We start from the raw sequence: 15,150 nt of genomic DNA, 5'->3' as shown, positions 1-15,150 counted from the left end.
AATTAAACGGTTTTCACGATCCAATTCGGAATTGCATTTAGACATAGCTTGAAAAGTTACAGTTCGTTCATGTAAGCAAAACAGAAATGACAAGCGAACTTCATTTTTTTTCGAGTGCAAGACTATTAACGCGATTAAATCAGGTCGTTCTTCATATACCTTATTGGCCATAAAACGTAAACGAAATGACATAAAATTAAACGGTTTTCACGAGCCAATTCGGAATTGCATTTAGACATAGCTTGAAAAGTTACAGTTCGTTCATGTAAGAAAAACAGAAATGACAAGCGAACTTCATTTTTTTTCGAGTGCAAGACTATTAACGCGATTAAATCAGGTCGTTCTTAATATACCTTATTGGCCATAAAACGTAAACGAAATTAGATAAAATTAAACGGTTTTCACAAGCCAATTCGGAATTGCATTTAGACATAGCTTGCAAAGTTTTAATTCGTTCATGTAAGCAAAACGGAAATGACAAGCGAACTTCATACTGTTTTTCCGGGGCAAGACTATTAACGCGATTAAATCAGGTCGTTCTTAATATACCTTATTGGCTATAAAACGTAAACGAAATGAGATAAAATTAAACGGTTTTCACGAGCCAATTCGGAATTGCAGTCAGAAATAGCTTGAAAAGTTTCAATTCGTTCATGTAAGCAAAACGGAAATGATAAGCGAACTTCATTTTTTTTCGAGTGCAAGACTATTAACGCGATTAAATCAGGTCGTTCTTAATATACCTTATTGGCTATAAAACGTAAACGAAATGACATAAAATTAAACGGTTTTCACGAGGCAATTCGGAATTGCATTTAGACATAGCTTGAAAAGTTACAGTTCGTTCATGTAAGCAAAACAGAAATGACAAGCGAACTTCATTTTTTTTCGAGGGCAAGACTATTAACGCGATTAAATCAGGTCGTTCTTAATGTACCTTGCTGGCCATAAAACGTAAACGAAATGAGATAAAATTAAACAGTTTTCACGAGCCAATTCGGAATTGCAGTCAGAAATAGCTTGAAAAGTTACAGTTCGTTCATGTAAGCAAAACGGAAATGACAAGCGAACTTCATTTTTTTTCGAGTGCAAGACTATTAACGCGATTAAATCAGGTCGTTCTTAATATACCTTATTGGCCATAAAACGTAAACGAAATGACATAAAATTAAACGATTTTCACGAGCCAATTCGGAATTGCAGTCAGACATAGCTTGAAAAGTTACAGTTCGTTCATGTAAGCAAAACGGAAATGACAAGCGAACTTCATACTGTTTTTCGGGGGCACGCTTATTTACGCGATTAAATCAGGTCGTTCTTATGTACCTTATTGGCAAGGGATGGGCCAAGCCGAGCTAGAACCCGAGTGCTCGGTACCGAGCACTGTTGTTTTGATGCTCGGTGCTCGGCTGAGCAGTTGCACAAACTGACCCGAGTATGAAATTTGCATATTTATGCCGGGCAGTGTGCCAAAGAGTTTCCAAGAACAGGCTGTGGGATTTGTTTGTGGGCAACACATAAACACTGAAAATAAATACAAAAATGGGTATCGTTTACAGGAGCTACCTTGGTTACCTGTGTCAAATTGCAAGGACAACATTTTTGTGTGTATACTTCTGATCATGCAGCAAAAGCACTTTTTATTGCAATGATTCCTTCCACATCCTGCATCACCACTGCATCCTGCTAAGACAACAGCTCACATGGCAAGCGAATGGAACTTATGTGGTCACCTGCAATACATGCAAAGAGAAGTAGGTAAGGCAAACAAAAAATGTTTAGATGAGCACATGTTGGATCATGTGACCAAGCAAACCAGTTAAAAACAGAAAAGTTTAACATCTCAAAGGAATCCATTGGGGCATTAAACAACAGAAAACTAGAAGGGTGGCTTAGAACAGGGATGTCAAACATGCGGCCCGCGGGCCGCATGCGGCCCTTTAAGAGTTTTTGTGCGGCCACCGAAGTAACTTCTAGAAGTTATTTATGTATTTTACTCAGGCAAAATACCCTGTCATCCCAGCGAGTTCACACGATACAATCCCTGTCTATTAGTGGTATATATTAGCGTTTTAATAGGTTAATTGATATAATCCATCTTTAGAATCAGCAACTGCGATTGTTGCGTCATTGTACGCCATTGTTTTCACACAAAGCAATAAAGCACAGTTGATTCTTTCACTTTGTTACACTGTATATATGTTTGTTGTTTATTAAAATATAGTTTTTTAATGGAATTAATGATTCTTTCAGTTCATAATCATGCAATTGTGTTATTGTCATGTTGATCTGTAAAAAAGGTTTCGACAGTGCGGCCCCTCGACTTACTTGGAAGCCTGATTTTGGCCCTCAAAGTGGTTTGAGTTTGAAACCCCTGGCTTAGAACACATTGCTCTTGCACATACACTATGATCTATTTTTAAAACATACATTAATTTCCTATCCTTTTTTTGTATTGGGTCCCATATTAGCCATCGTCTTTTATAACCTTGGTTGTTTCTGCAGGCAAAAACTCATGGGTCCCCACATATGCAAAGTTGACAGTCAAAGGGCTGTTAACAACCCCCGAACTGCAATGGTGCAATAACGATAATTGGCATACTTTATAAGCTATCCAAATTTTAGCCAATTCTGACATTGTTCACAAACTCACCCATTTTAAGGGGCTGGTGGGGTAAATACTACGATTATCCGGAGAAACAAAGTGGGATGCACATTAACATAACTATATCTACCATCTGTGTAAATTTCAGGAAAAGCCATCAAACATTAAATGAAAAAAAAGAGTTGGACAAACTTTGGGTAGAAGAAAAAAAAAGAAAAAAAAAAAAACATTTTGAGTAAAATCAATATGTGTCGCCTTCAAGGAAAGGGATCCATAATAATCCAATCTTTTCTATATCAGGCTTGCATAAAAGACTCATGATGGATGTCACTTGTAATCTGGATGAACACATGTTGGATCATGTGACCAAACAAACCTGTTAAAAACAGAAAAGTTTAACATCTAAAAGAAAAATATACCTGTGCATCAAACAACAAAAAAACAACAGCTACCAATGGTTTGAGCAGAATCTACACCAGTGGTGTTTAACCTATGTGTTGCGACCTAAGATAGGGTTGTTTACCATTTTAGTGGGGGTCACGAATGCTTTCGATAAACATGCTATTCCAAGAGTATTTTATTCCAAACCATGTAGTATATACATTAAAATCAAACAAATAAAAGTTAACATATCACATCACATTAAAATTCCTAATTAAAAGATGCTGTGCTGTCTTCCAAAACAAAGAAGTTAGCTAATATCTCAAACCTAAAACAAAATCAACAATATATAAATTTAAGATCTAATCCAGTGGTTCTTAACCTGTGGGTAGTTACCCCCAAAGTGGTAATTTGGCATTTTAAAAGGGGTAACATAGATTTTCTGTTATAGTTATTTTTAGATTCTTAATTATCATTATTGTAACCAGCAAAAATTTTGTAATGAGGGTAAAATTTATTCAAAATAATTCAATAAAAAGTCAAACTAAACTAGAAGGGTGGCTTAGCACATATTGCCCTTGCACATACACTATAACCTATTTTAAAACATAAATATATTTCCTATGCTTATTTTGTACTGGGTCCCATATTAGCCATCGTCTTTTATAACTTTAGTCGTTTCTGCAGGCAAAAACTCATGGGTCCCCACACATGTAAAGTTGAAAATAATGCAATTCAAGAGATAACCATGACTGACCCATTTTAGGGGGCTAGTAGAGCAACTAATTGGTTTCGAAACACAAACTAAAAAATATATAAAAACAACAATGACTCAATCAATAGTACTGCAAAATTTCAGCCCAATCCGCCAATGTTTAAAATTTTGACCACTAGAGGTGTTTTGAGCAACAACCGATAATGTTTCCGACGTCATAGGGTTGTTAACAAGCCCCTAACTGCCATGGCACAAAAACGACCACCGAGCGACCCACCAATGAGCAACATACAACTGGTTGCCCTTGTAACACTATTGCTCCAAAGAAATCTTTCGTTTGTGGTGACCAGTAACATACAAATACGTTTTACACTTTAGGGGCTTGTGGGGTAAATGTTAGGACTACAAGGTTAAACGCAACAATCGACACACATAAATGGCATACTATACAAGAAATCCAAATTTCAGCCAATTCTGACACTGTTTAAAAACTCACCCATTTTAGGGGGCTAACGGGGTAAATAATGGGGTTATCAACAAAACAAAGTGGGATGCACATCTACATAACTACATCTACCATCTGTGTAAATTTCAGTCAAATCCATCAAACATTTGATGGAAAAACGAGTCAGACAAACTTCGGGGAAAAAATACCTATTTTAGGGGGCTAGCGGGGTAAATACTGGGGGTATCAACAAAACAAAGTGGGATGCACATCTACATAACTACATCTAACATCTGTGTAAATTTCATCCAAATCCATCAAGGATTTGATGGAAAAACGAGTCGGACAAACTTTGGGTAGAAGAAAAAAAAAGAAAAAAAAAGAAAAAAAAGAAAAAAAAACAAAAAAAACAAACATTTTGAGTAAAATCAATATGTGTCCCCTTCAGGGAAGGGGACCCATAATTATAAAGTATTTTTAGACTTTTAGTCTATTCTTCCAAAAAAATATGAATTAATTTGTGTGCAGCAGCTGTTTGCGTCGAGTTTAGACATACCATATGTATGAATTTCTTTATTGTGAACTATCAGGAGTAGTTGGAAGAAACATTCAAAGTGTATAGATTACTCTGACTTTATTGTCCAATAGTAATACGTGCCGATTTCTAAGTTTACATACTAAAACTGTATTAGCCTACATTTCCAGGCCATGTAGCACATTACAAAAAATCCTTTATATGACTGTACAAATATATTAAATCTGTTTCATTAGAGTCTCCTGTTTGTTATATGTATAATAACAACTAATTTGTAGAACTTTGCACCAGTTGGACGAAAAAATTTATGAAATATATAACTTGCTGTTTGGAACATACGTTCAGCATTAACTACAATTTTCCCCGTTATATTCGGCACCAAATTAAACAAACTACATATGGTTTCAAGTTGACGTAATTGTTCACAAAAGAGTTCTCCTAAGCGTATTGGCACCTGTGCCGAGCGCATCGAGAATCGGAGAAGTCTAATACGCTTAGCCTTTTTTCTTTTTCGAAAACGAGAGAAATGCGTATCGAATACGCTTAAACACTCCATGTAAAGAGGCTTAGTGATAGGCATCATAGGCATGAGGTAGCATTTGTTTCGTTTGTAGTAGTAAGGATAATTTAGACCCCAAAAATGTTAGGTGATATTTTTCTAATAAGGGGTAATTGATATCCATCAAAACATTTTGTGGGTAACAACAGAAAAAAGGTTAAGAACCACTGATCTAATCAAAGCTGCAAATACATCGATCCTATATTTGTTTTCTACACTCTAAAGCAGAAGATGACAATATGTTTGCCACAACTCATTGCCAGGCTGTGAGATTTGTTTAGGGACAACACATAAACATTACACTACAAAAAACAGAAAAAAGACTAATTGTATAAGTGTCATTTTGCAGCATTTACCTAGGATAGCTGTTCAAAATTGCAAAGACAGCATTTTTGTGTACATACGCTGGTGGATACTTCTGATCATGCAGCAAAAGCACTGTATGTTGTAGCCCAAAGGAGTTTATTGCAATGGTTTCTTCCACCTCCTGCATCACCACTGCATCCCGCTAAGACAACAGTTCACATAGAAAACAAATTGAACTTATGTGGCCACCTGCAACATAAATATACAAAGAGCAGTTGATAAGGCAAACAAAAAATGTTTGGCGAGAAAATGTGTTATGGTACTATTCGCCAAAGATCCACCTAGGAGCCTCTTAAATATTTGAGGACACTGGTTGAAGAACCTACATGTGCCAAGAAACACTCAACTAATGATTTATACTATGAATAAATTAATCTGCCTTACAATGCTCGGTATGTACCTACAGCCCCATCGCCTAACTGTGTCAAAAACTATAATATACATACACATTTTTGCTTGCTACTGAGGCATTTACTGATACCGGGCTCGCTGTCAGCAAAAAGTCAACCAGCAGTATCATGTCTCATTCGAAGAGCTTTATAGTGGAGAAGAGTATGCTACTCCAAACCATGTAGTATATACATTAAAATCAAACAAATAAAAGGTAACATATCACCTCACATTAAAATACCTCATTAATAGATGCTGTGCTGTCTTCAAAAAAATAATATCCATCAGTTTTCTAATTGGTATCATAAGTGTATGCCTCAGCGGGTTAGCCAATAACTCAAACCTAAAACAAAATCAACAATATAAATTTAAGATCAAATCATAGCACTAAATGCATTTGATTCTATATCATATTTGTATCCCTAAATTTTACAGCATATAGGATACAAGAGAAAATCCAAATTATCGCACAGGCCATTTCGGACTAGGTACCAATTGGACATAATTCGGCTGTATAGTACTGTTCCAAGGTTAACAGCTAAACAGTAGAAAACTACAACACACATGCCTACCTTTCAGATGTTGAATGTTGTTCTAAAGTCTTTGCTTAGAACGAAAAAACTGCCTCAGCCATCCAAGCCCACCAGCTGCATCTTCACAGGACAGTGATATAAGGTAGGTGACGGCAATGGAAAAATAGCACCCAATCTTATTATAATTTAAGCTGGAGTAGAAGACAAAGTTTGGATACCATTCTCTCTGTTGCAATTCAGATCTTTGGAATGCATTGAATATTAATCCTCAAGAAACCTGACAAAACATAAGGTACAAGTTAAAGTTCGTACAAGGCAGAAAAGTTTCTTAGTAAACTGTAAAACAGGGTCACAGAGCTGCCACTGAGAATTTTAAAATATCCCAAGGTTCACTTACCAAAAATTCCAAGGTTTGTCGAAAAATCACAAGATCACCTAAAAAATGGCAAACACACAGTATATATGTAATATAGTGCAGGCAACATAATTATTATAGTTACGCCAGAACCCAGCCACCACATACCTTCAAACAGACGCTAAGAAATACCAGTAAAATACGAAAGAAAAAATAGTTTTTGTATACATCTTTTTACTGGTACATGATACATCGAAAAAGCAATAATGCTGGCCAGACTTACTAGTTTTGACAGTGTTTTTCAATCAACTTGCACGGCTTCGATCACTAAATTGACAAAGCACTGTTAATTCAAAAAATGGATTTTGCAAAACGATGATTTTTGATGAAAAATGGTAATAAGTTAACCTTAAACGTATTCAACGGATAATATAAAAAAAATCCCAAGATTTAAAACGTTTTTCCCAAAGTCCCAAGCTCAGCACTGAAATCCCAAGATCTTGGGAAAAATCCCAAGGAGTGGCAGCCCTGCTGAGTTACCTGCTGAGTATCAAACCTCTGCAAACACCTCAACTAACGGACAAATCATTTGGAAATCGCAGCAAGGGACATTACCTGGATTGTTGTGAAATGTCAAAGTTGAAGGGTCGTCAAACTCATCACTGAACGGGATGTCAACATTACTAGGATGCGTCGAATCATCGATTATTTCTACTGTAAACTAGTCGCTTGTAGCAAAATACAAGGTTTTATTCAAATCTGGACTTCCAGGCATGGAGGTGGCACCTTTCTGGGTTTGTTTGAGCTTTTCTGTCACCCGATGGCTAAATGTCCGCCCAAATATGCAACTGTCGGCAGATGCGGAGATTAAGTGAGAGTTGTGGTCGAAAGTGAGAGCAACCGCTACCTCTGAATGCCGGCTGATCATGCAAACACAATCTCCTGCGAGACAAACAAAAGATTCTTGTTAAAAATGTTAATTGGAAAAACAGTTGCAAATACATTAAAGCAATTTAAAAACTGATGCAGAAAAAAAGCAAACTTGTAAAAGGCCAGTATTGTGAAATTCCTACCATGAATAAATTTGCTAGACATACATTTAGTCATTTGACATGAATAAAACATTTTTGATTGAATTAAGTGGAAATACTTATTAATGCTGCATAACTGCAAATTGCTTTTCAATTTTCTCAACAAATGCAAACCAACACTGACCTGTGGTGTACAGGAGGACATAGATGCTTTTATCAACACACAAGCGTTTTGCAACAAGCGTTTTGCACCAAAGATGTCATATTCGGTTAAATTGCAGCTGCACACAACTAGCACTGAATCATCGATGAATAAAATCCAGTTAGAATGGCTGGGTTTAAAATTTTGTGGATTTGCTTACTCAACAATGTCCATGTCAGCCATCGAGTGTTTCTCAATGTAATGTTGTTCTCAACTGATGTCAGTTGTAGTAGTAGAGAGACTTGTCTGTTCCACAGCTCATTAGTCGAAACTGTAATTATAAATCTGATTTAGACCAAGAATTGTCAGCATCAAGATTAAACAACTATGCTCTCTGTTAAACAACATAATGAGACTAAAAAACAAAAATCACAAAAGTGGTACAAAAACAAATGCAGCTGAAAACTGGACACTTTCACTGTGACTGATATATATATATATATATATATAATTAAGAAAGCTTAGGCAAAGTAAAAAGCAATGTACAAAGAAAGGTTCGGAAAAAAGTCAGATTTTTAAACGTTACACATTTGGTTCAAACAAAGGCAAATCACTTAAACGTGCGTGTTGCATTTGCCAAATTTACCCTTGTTAACTTGTATCATTCAAATTTCAGCGTTTTAATGCAGTTTATTGTAGTTCGTGTAAATGATACTTAGTGCATTGAATTCACATTTTGTGTCAACTGGGTCGAATTAGCCACACCAGTGACAGTTTACCTCGGGAAACATTGTTGTCCAGATCACAATAAAAAATTATATAAGACTTGGATTAGATATTCTAGAATCGAAACAACTATTCTAAAATACCTACTTATACTAGTTTCAACTTCCCTACATGACAGTTTACTTCATAATCTCGGTTCGCAAACTTCACAGCAGTGACGCCAGCAGAATGATCAGCTATCGTGTTGGACGGAATATAATCATCTGTGAACATGTGAACACATCGATCTCTACTCGCGCTTGCAAGCATCGAACCACGGTGAGAATAATCCATGCTTAATATATCCCCGTCGTGTGACGAAATAAATGATATCCTCTTAAACGTCATAAGGTCGTACACACTAAAAACAAATGATTGGTTGTCATAAAAAACGCAAAACTATTTAGTCTTAAGGATTACAAAAAAACAAATCAAAAATAACAACTTAAAACCAAATTCCAAATTTACTGTGGCTTGGAAAAACAAGCTAAAATAGGTGCAGTCTAGAAACCAGCGATGAAATTACTGATGCATATTTATGATAAAGAGTGTTAAATTGTGTGCAGAATTCCCCAATGTGCCCAGACATAAAGATGACTACAAATTGAATTGGGAAGTATGTTGAATAAATACTGCTGGATACTCCCACTCCTGTCGCCAACCGCATGTGTTTGCCGTCATTATGAACAGAAATGCAACGTGCTTCAACCGATGTTTTAGTGTCCGTGGAGTGTTTCTCCATACTTTCCAATAGAATTGTGTGTTTCAGAACCTACAAATATTTAATAACTAACTTATTGCTCGTTCAATACATATATCCTACAAACAGCCACAATATATAATGTTCTTATTGATCGTCCAATACATATATCCTACAAACAGCCACATTATATAATGTTCTTATTGATCGTCCAATACATATATCCTACAAACAGCCACAATATATAAGGTTCGTACACATGTTTGGTCATCGATTTTCCAAATCCTGACTCTGCCGTCATTTGAAACCGAAACAAAACAGCTGACTCAGCACAATCAGAAAGAGTCTGCAAAAACACCATAAGGAAGAAACTATTATTACATGTAAACAGGGTTTTGTGCCCCAGTGATTTAAATCAGTGACAAAAACAAGACAAGAATTTGACTAAATAAATTAAATCAGAAAGACTTTTCTGAATTTGGTTTACATTTATAATTCCACTGTTATAATTAGTGTGCAGCAGACAATTTACACTCATGAGACATGATTACAGCGGCTGACGTTACAACATTTCATTCATTTTCAGCCACTACTGATGATATTTGAATAGTTATAGTATGTCTATTGACATGAGCCTATATACTTTTTGTTATGAATTGTGTAATGATCTCCATGGATGTGAGGGGTACAGAAACTGACGATGCTTTTTTTGAGCACATTTAACATTTAAAAAAATCACTAAAAAATGATCAGTCACTGTTTTTCAGTATTTTGGATATCGAAGAGCAGTGTATCCCGATTAATAACATTTATTGTTTACAATTGTCTTTTGTGATGAAATATAATTTTTTTAGTGATGTAACTTCAATATATGTATGTTACAAAGACAAACCTTGATTTCCTAGACACACGAGCTGTGAAACCTGGAAACTGAAGTGACATTTGGTTTTTCAAAATCCATCACATCAGTTATAACAAGTGAGTGATTAGAAAATACAAGATGCAGCCACATGTTGTATACATCTACTGACATCGCAAGCACTTCATAACCTCTGCAAAAATCCAATTGTAAGTTAAAAATAATTAATGTAAAAATATATTAAACAATATGCATGGATCTGTTCATAAATTTAGTCATAAAAATAAAAGCTCAAATAGATGTAAATGCAACATGGTTTATTATTTTTTAACTGCTTCTGCAAATGCTCATGCCCACATCAGTGATATTGAGGCAAGTTGCTTTTTATGTCTACTTGGGCCGTTATTTTTCTCATTAAATATGTAAAAATTTTGAAACTAACTTTTACCAAAATACGACTTCTTATCAGGCAGCAAAAGCAAAAGCACGATTTTGTCTTTAATCTTCATAATTTTGCGACTAAACGACCAAAAACAGTCTCAACTTTAAAGATGAAAAATTTTCGCCACGTCTGTTTACAAACAGCTGATCGCTGATGACGCAATGTTTATTTTCACAGCTGTTCAATAAATATGTTTCGCGCTCAATAATTTTCGGAAATAAATGCACATTAACGAACTTCTGAACTTGCAATTCCATCAAGGCGTAAAAGTTTAACTTGTAAATCACTTGTGCAGCAAAAAAAACGCAATCTACTATCGTTCTTGGACCAATGAAACGTTACTTCTTTATTTGAGTTTGCATTTGGCAAAAGGTTATTACGCGGTCAAATTATTAGAAAAAATAATTTATTACCCATTCATTGGCACAAAACAAAACCGGAGATAGCCAGCAATAGCTGAATTTCGGCACTGGAAACTTCTGAAAAAATGTTACGTCATAACTAACCACTGAAATCATATTTGGCAAACTCATGAATTATTGCGTCACGTTAATTAGATTCAGAAAACATTACTAATAAATTTTTTAAACAACTGCGGCAAATTAAAACACCAAATTTTATTTTAACTCCAAAAGTGCAATTTTTTCCCCAAATTCATGCCGCAATTGATAACAAAGTATTTTTTTATGGTATCACTTTTCATGACATGGTCGTTAGTGCGTGACCAAATTTCCACAAAAAGCTTGTCAACAAACATTTTTTCACAAATCTCAACGTTTACGTGTGATTTTATGGATTCCTTTTATTCTATGTTTAAATAAATCTCTGTCTGCCTTATCAAGTAACAACACAAACATAATAAAGAGATATTTTACACAATGCAAAACAACACGGACGGATCTAAAAGAAAACTTTATTTACGCCAAAAACATGCACCAGATTTTGAACACAAGCGAAAGCATACATAATAGGATCCACTAAAATAGGACATTTCATTTACTGGAACCATGCCTTCTACAAAACGCATCTTCTATTAAAACTATTTCAGCAACCTTACTGTCTGAGGCGATGCAATGTCAAATGTTTTCAAGCAGGAAGGTTTGTGAAATCAAGGGACACACAAATGAACATATACAGCAATTAGGCTACAAATACAAAGTAGAAACAACAATTGGTGCTGAAAGGATAGGGGTTTGTATCCACATCAGTAAGCCTGTTTGAATCAAAACATAAAAATAACAGCTTGAATTTAAATGTAACATGTCTTATCTTATGTTACCTTCTGAGACCAACACATTACACCCAAAATCAAAAACGGAAAGACACAATCCCACTATACGCACACATGGCTTAAAGAGTGTAAATTTGTAAAGTATATTCTATGACCGGCTTCAATTAAACAGCTTTAAAAACCTACAGTGAAGAAAAAGGTTCAAAAACCAGGGGTTTCCGTACTTTGCCATAACACAAAATACTTGCTGTAAAAAAATTGCATACCCGACACATTAAACCATCAATGCTCTGGTGGATAATCTTGAAAATACCGTATAAAAGTGTGTGTGTGTGTGTGTGTGTGTGTGTGGGGGGGGGGGGGGGGGGGGGGGGGACAAAGAAAATAATCCATCAGTAAATCCAAGCTATGACTCAAATGTTGGTATGTATGTGTCCTTCTGCTACTGTGCAAGCCTGAAATAAGAATACAAAAAGACATTTAGAAATGAAATCAAAGTTTAAAATGTATATGTGGCTTTGCCAAGCATATACTGGTCAAAAATATTTAGCCCCAAGGGTCAGCCTACACTTGCCTAAGAAAATTGGTTTCCAGGCCAAACATAAACAGCTTAGCAATGTGACTTAGTTGTTTTTAGAAACTGACACTGCCTATTACTTAGGTGAAATATATATGTCTAAATAAAACAGTGGACGACTTCAGACTTGTCAAAGTTTTTAGTCTGTCACATATTTGTAAAGTTAAATCCCAACATCCCACCTTTTCTTTGTGTAATTTATCTCCCATTTCCCCAGTTCAGGTAAAGGTTTGTTGCTTAATAACCCTGACTCATCGTTGGACAACTGCTTAGTCACTCACTTTGACAACAATGACTCATCAGTATTTTGTTGCTCAGCATCTGAAAAAGCAATTGTAAGTTCTTAAAAAGCCAAACAAAATAAATACAAACCAGCAAAATGCATAAAAATGTTGACACTTCTTTACAAATTAAATTTGCATAATGAAGTTTGTACTGATGTGTGTAATAAGAAAAACAATAAAGGAATCATAATAAAATAAAAAAGTGTATTCTGAATGTCAATAAATATGATAATAGTAACATATCAAACCTCTGCAAACACCTCAACTAACGGACAAATCATTTGGAAATCGCAGCAAGGGACATTACCTGGATTGTTGTGAAATGTCAAAGTTGAAGGGTCATCAAACTCATCACTGAACGGGATGTCAACATTACTAGGATGCGTCGAATCATCGATTATTTCTACTGTAAACTAGTCGTTTGTAGCAAAATACGAGGTTTTATTCAAATCTGGACTTCCAGGCATGGAGGTGGCACCTTTCTGGGTTTGTTTGAGCTCTTCTGTCACCCGATGGCTAAATGTCCGCCCAAATATGCAACTGTCGGCAGATGCGGAGATTAAGTGAGAGTTGTGGTCGAAAGTGAGAGCAACCGCTACCTCTGAATGCCGGCTGATCATGCAAACACAATCTCCTGCGAGACAAACAAAAGATTCTTGTTAAAAATGTTAATTGGAAAAACAGTTGCAAATACATTAAAGCAATTTAAAAACTGATGCAGAAAAAATGCAAACTTGTAAAAGGCCAGTATTGTGAAATTCCTACCATGAGTAAATTTGCTAGACATACATTTAGTTATTTGACATGAATAAAACATGTTTGATTGAATTAAGTGGAAATACTTATTAATACTGCATAACTGCAAATTGCTTTTCAATTTTCTCATCAAATGCAAACCAACACTGACCTGTGGTGTACGGGAGGACATAGATGTTTTTATCAACACACGAGGTTGCAACAAGCGTTTTGCACCAAAGATGTCATATTCGGTTAAATTGCAGCTGCACGCAACTAGCACTGAATCATCGATGAATAAAATCCACAGTTAGAATGGCTGGGTTTAAAATTTTGTGGATTTGCTTACTCAACAATGTCAATGTCAGCCATCGAGTGTTTCTCAATGTAATGTTGTTCTCAACTGATGTCAGTTGTAGTAGTAGAGAGACTTGTCTGTTCCACAGCTCATGAGTCGAAACTGTAATTATAAATCTGATTTAGACCAAGAATTGTCAGCATCAAGATTAAACAACTATGCTCTCTGTTAAACAACATAATGAGACTAAAAAACAAAAATCACAAAAGTGGTACAAAAACAAATGCAGCTGAAAACTGGACACTTTCACTGTGACTGATATATATATATATATAATTAAGAAAGCTTAGGCAAAGCAAAAAGCAATGTACAAAGAAAGGTTCGGAAAAAAGTCAGATTTTTAAATGTTACACATTTGGTTCAAACAAAGGCAAATCACTTAAACGTGTGTGTTGCATTTGCCAAATTTACCCTTGTTAACTTGTATCATTTAAATTCCAGCGTTTTAATGCAGTTTATTGTAGTTCGTGTAAATGATACTTAGTGCATTGAATTTACATTTTGTGTCAACTGGATGGAAATAGCCACACCAGTGACAGTTTACCTCGGGAAACATTGTTGTCCAGATCACAATAAAAAATTATATAAGACTTGGATTAGATATTCTAGAATCGAAACAACTATTCTAAAATACCTAGTTATACTAGTTTCAACTTCCCTACATGACAGTTTACCTCATAATCTCGGTTCGCAAACTTCACAGCAGTGACGCCAGCAGAATGATCAGCTATCGTGTTGGACGGAATATAATCATCAGTAAAAATCATCTCTACTCGCACTTGCAAGCATCGAACCACGGTGAGAATAATCCATGCTTAATATATCCCCGTCGTGTGACGAAATAAATGATATCCTCTTAAACGTCATAAGGTCGTACACACTAAAAACAAATGATTGGTTGTCATAAAAAACGCAAAACTACTTAGTCTTAAGGATTACAAAAAAACAAATCCAAAATAACAACTTAAAACCAAATTCCAAATTTACTGTGGCTTGGAAAAACAAGCTAAAATAGGTGCAGCCTAGAAACCAGCGATGAAATTACTGATGTATATTTATGATAAAGAGTGTTAAATTGTGTGCAGAATTCCCTAATGTGCCCAGATATAAAGATGACTACAAATTGAATTAGGAAGTATGTT

The 15,150-nt window shown here is 35.4% G+C and overlaps 1 protein-coding gene and 2 long non-coding RNA genes across 4 annotated transcripts in view; all 3 read right to left on the bottom strand.

The window, feature by feature from the left end:
* Positions 1-8,545, bottom strand: part of LOC145238617 (uncharacterized) — a 37,650-nt gene extending 29,105 nt beyond the window's left edge. The window contains exons 1-9 of one of the 2 annotated variants that reach the window (XM_080101844.1): positions 8,100-8,545; positions 7,168-7,826; positions 6,927-6,964; positions 6,569-6,806; positions 6,238-6,339; positions 5,597-5,795; positions 3,247-3,314; positions 2,834-2,981; positions 1,576-1,733 (exon numbers count right to left, since the gene is read on the bottom strand). The gene's annotated coding sequence lies outside the window, so the exon portion shown is untranslated. The remainder of the gene's footprint in view (positions 1-1,575; positions 1,734-2,833; positions 2,982-3,246; positions 3,315-5,596; positions 5,796-6,237; positions 6,340-6,568; positions 6,807-6,926; positions 6,965-7,167; positions 7,827-8,099) is intronic. The other variant, XM_080101846.1, reaches the window with a different exon arrangement.
* A 611-nt stretch (positions 8,546-9,156) lies between these two features.
* LOC145238620 (uncharacterized) lies at positions 9,157-10,559 on the bottom strand. The gene is made up of 4 exons (XR_013862155.1): positions 10,415-10,559; positions 9,780-9,868; positions 9,456-9,594; positions 9,157-9,183 (listed from the first exon to the last, which is right to left on the bottom strand). It is a non-coding gene; the product is annotated as an uncharacterized LOC145238620 (long non-coding RNA).
* Positions 10,560-12,823: 2,264 nt separating this feature from the next.
* On the bottom strand, positions 12,824-15,053 carry LOC145239339 (uncharacterized). The gene is made up of 4 exons (XR_013862287.1): positions 14,683-15,053; positions 13,823-14,110; positions 13,223-13,549; positions 12,824-12,952 (listed from the first exon to the last, which is right to left on the bottom strand). It is a non-coding gene; the product is annotated as an uncharacterized LOC145239339 (long non-coding RNA).
* Between the last annotated feature and the right edge of the window lie 97 nt (positions 15,054-15,150).

This window comes from Phallusia mammillata, chromosome 7 (genome assembly GCF_965637545.1).
Source record: "Phallusia mammillata chromosome 7, kaPhaMamm4.hap1.1, whole genome shotgun sequence".
Taxonomy (NCBI): domain Eukaryota; kingdom Metazoa; phylum Chordata; class Ascidiacea; order Phlebobranchia; family Ascidiidae; genus Phallusia; species Phallusia mammillata.
Note: the sequence above shows the minus strand (reverse complement) of the source record. Positions and strands in the feature narration are given on the sequence as shown.